Source organism: Notothenia coriiceps, unplaced genomic scaffold (assembly GCF_000735185.1).
Source record: "Notothenia coriiceps isolate Sejong01 unplaced genomic scaffold, NC01 NC01_scaffold00035673, whole genome shotgun sequence".
Taxonomy (NCBI): Eukaryota; Metazoa; Chordata; class Actinopteri; order Perciformes; family Nototheniidae; genus Notothenia; species Notothenia coriiceps.
In genome coordinates this window covers 8-3842 of record NW_011368374.1, presented here as the reverse complement: position 1 = coordinate 3842, position 3835 = coordinate 8, and the positions used below count along the sequence as shown (strand labels likewise).

General features: G+C 38.7%; 1 long non-coding RNA gene across 1 annotated transcript; it reads left to right on the top strand.

The window, feature by feature from the left end:
* Nucleotides 1–371: 371 nt before the first annotated feature.
* LOC104963155 (uncharacterized) lies at nt 372–2714 on the top strand. Its single transcript, XR_800283.1, has 3 exons — nt 372–512; nt 672–725; nt 2626–2714. It is a non-coding gene; the product is annotated as an uncharacterized lncRNA (long non-coding RNA).
* Nucleotides 2715–3835: the final 1121 nt, after the last annotated feature.

Genomic DNA, 3835 nt, shown 5'->3' with positions numbered 1-3835 from the left:
AGGTCTGTTCGGGGACTTGAACCGGTGACCCTACGGCTCACAGTCGAAGGCCCTACTGACATAAACACTAATTGTCAGTGAAAATAATAAATACATTTTCAAAAATGTGAATAAGGGAAGCAGCTTTCAATCTGCTCAATGGGACACATTCCCACTGACACAAGGTAAAAAAGAAAAATTGAATTAGGACTGAAACATCTGCTGAAACACAAAGTCAGCTCCTACCTGTGAAAAATTACTGAAGTTCAATGTTAGATTATTATAAAATATACATGCTATTTTCTTGTCAGATAAACTACAAAGATACTGGAAGGGCCATCGTACATGTTTCCTTTCCTTCAGTGTCCTTTGTTCTGTGTTCCCAGCAGACAGATGAAGCCGCTCAGACAGACAGTCAGCCTTCATCACAGACGGTCCCTCAAAGCTCCGACAGCAAGGCCCAGCCCAAGAGACTGCACGTATCCAACATCCCCTTCAGGTTCAGAGACCCAGACCTCAGGCAAATGTTCGGCGTGAGTACTGAATGAAATTCATTAAATGTTAATGTTGATGTTTTACATTTGGATTCAAACAAAAAACAGAAATAAAAAATAGTTGCGTTTAAATGTTCTGTTGGACCACAACAATATAAATCAATCACTGAGAGTTTTCTCTATTGTTTGTCTTCACAGCAATTTGGCAAAATCTTAGATGTGGAAATCATCTTCAACGAGCGAGGTTCTAAGGTACATGGTGTTTTTTGTGTTAGCATGTTTAAAAATTATTTTGTTATGGTCCAGAAAAATTGGCACAGCGAAGTAACACTGTTGGCTCTGATTCTTTGTGTTAGCTCAAATGTTCTTTATAATTCTCTATAAAAAACCTCACTTTTTAAACCCAAAAGCTAATATTAGTGTTGAGTAGTGTTTTATTGAAATCTCCTCCTTAGAAGAAATTCCTTCTTTCATAGACTTAAGTCTGTCAAAGATTAAAATCACTTCCTTTCAGAATATTATATATGTTTTTCTGTTCATATCTTGTGTGCTATACGTTTGATTATTAGTGTCATCTTTTGTATTATCTTTGCTGATGCCATGCCATTATTTTTGGTGCATTTGATTTACTCTCTTGTACTTCTTTAGACAAATCTTTTTTCCCAACTACATTGCCAACATGGGAATATTGCAGTGTATAATTTATATCTATCTACATTATGCAATAATCATAGACCTCTGCTATGAAAGCAGACATGTATGCATGTTATTAACCACTTGAGACGGGACATTGCAGGTAATGAAAGGGGAAACAGAGTGTGAGGCTTCAGTTCCAATCACTAACCATTGTGAATAAAATGTCTTACAGACAGTATTCCATTTTTCATTGTTCGCTTATACATTTTTACTGACTTATGTTCTATATGAATTAAAATGGCCGTTCACAAGGTTTTAGCTCCCAACAGCCATGGTCAACCATTGCAACAAAAACGACAGGCTGTCAAGCTTTGCATTTCTGAATATGACAAAGCAGTGTATGGGGCTCTAGTGAGAGCGATAATAAATATCAAAGTTGGGAGGGTTGTATCTTCTAATCACCTGCAAGGAATGGTTTGCCTGGGGTGTTATACTAGCTGCAGTATGCAATGCAATGTTAGCATTAGTAAAACCCCATTCCAGACTTGAACATCCACTGCATACACAGTATACACTTACAGAGTTTGAGCTTGCGTCTGCAAACATAGACCACAAAAACAACAAACAAACTTGATATGTTGCCTAGAACACTCAGGTTTAGCCTCATTCTTTTAGCATGCTATCATTTTTGTAGCACTTGGGTGCAAATTGAAAACCCATTAGAAAGGTTACCACTTTAAAAGGATCCAGCCAACTACTCAAAGTTAAATTACGGCCAACAAAATCAATGTTCTCTGACTAAGAATGGCAATACTGATGTCGCACCCGTACAACCAGAAATCGTATGTAACCATGTCGTCTGCAGGTATAGATTGGTGCAGGACTTAGTCCTGAAACCCATAAGTGAGTCAGCATTTGAACACTTTCATTTTCATTTGGTCAGATGTCTGAAATAATATCTGTGGTTAAAACACGCTTTAGAGATATTCATTATTTGTCCATAAATTATGTCATTAAATACACCATTTGTGAATGAACCAAGCTTAGCAGTGGTGATAAGGTCGTAGACTGTCTATAGCCTTAATTATGACTTTAATTCTGGCGATTGCATTAATGCTTCAAAAAAAGTATGATTAACGTGTGTTTCTCAGAGATGTTATTTTCTGCAATATTCCAAAGTCCAATGAAAAATGTCATTGCTTTTTGTCTAGGGTCTTGCCTTTCGATGCTAACTTCCTGGTCAGCCTAAAAATGTATCTCATCACTGTACCACTATGTATTAAAGAATCTAAGGGGCAGGGCTTTTTAAAGGGTCTGTCTCCTCTTATCAATGATTTGCATTTTTGCCCAGACTTGTAATAATATTGTATATTGATTAATATAGCATTCTGAATAGATACTTGTGTGATCCACTGTGCTTATTTATTGAATCAGGAGGTTGTTCACTGTAATGACGAGTATCACATGTGAAATATAATGTGCATGTTGTTCTTGCCTCTCTCCGTCCTGCATGCAGGGTTTTGGGTTCGCAACGTTCGAACATAGCGTGGACGCCGACAGGGCCAGAGAGAAATTACACGGAACCGTGGTAGAAGGCCGTAAAATAGAGGTGCATGTTCTCAAATACTTCTTCCTTCTCCCTATCCCCCTTTCCCCTGTGTGTGTGTGTGTGTGTGTGTGTGTGTGTGTGTGTGTGTGTGTGTGTGTGTGTGTGTGTGTATGTGTGTGTTTGTGTATTTGTGTGTGAGCGTTTGACTGACGACTGCCACATCCCACTTCAAGCCATCCAATCCGTATCGCCTCCCTTTCATTGTGCATTTTCATTAACCAAACACAAATAATATCCACATATTATATAGAACAACATGATGGTATGATTAAGACCTTGCTTTTTTTATTATTAGTTTCTTTACATTTTTTTTCCCTTCTCCTGTTTTCCTTGTTTTTGTACAGCTGAGGCAATTGGCTTGACCAAAGGTTTAAGTGTGAAAGTCGACACGACCAGGAATTAAAAATTTATTTTGGCCAATATTTTCTATGTTTATTGATGAAAGAAGCTTTCCCGCAGAAATCCAATTTTGCTTATCCACGGACAGAGGAAGTACTTAAGAACTTGAAAGACATGCAAGGTTTACAGCTAAATACTGAATCAATCAATCAATCAATCAATGTTTATTTATATAGCCCAATATCACAAATGTTACATTTGTCTCAGTGGACTTCACAGTTTGTACAGAGTATCAGTATGACAATATGACACCCTCTGTCCTTAGACCCTCACATCGTACAAGGAAAAACTTCCAGAGAAAACCCACAGTTTAAAGGGAAAAATGGGAGAAACCTCAGGGAGAGCAACAGAGGAGGGATCCCTCTCCCAGGACGGACAGACGTGCAATAGATGCCGTGTGTCAATTGAAAAGATAATACATTTGCAACATAGGTAGTCCAAATGTTTGGAAATGCATGTGTGTATAATAGGAAGATGAACCCACGAGGATATCCATCCAGGACTTATGATCCAGGACCACAGCCACGACTCGCGATCCAGGACTCGCGATCCATGACACAGGACCGCAGGATCATCCATGACTCCGGATCCCGGCGTATATAGACACCAAAAAGAAAGAAATTTGGGGAAGCTGGGTTAATCGGAACATGAGAGTACACAGGTATAGACAGAGAGAAGGAAGAAGTAAGATGTCCCCCGACAAACTAAGCCTATATCA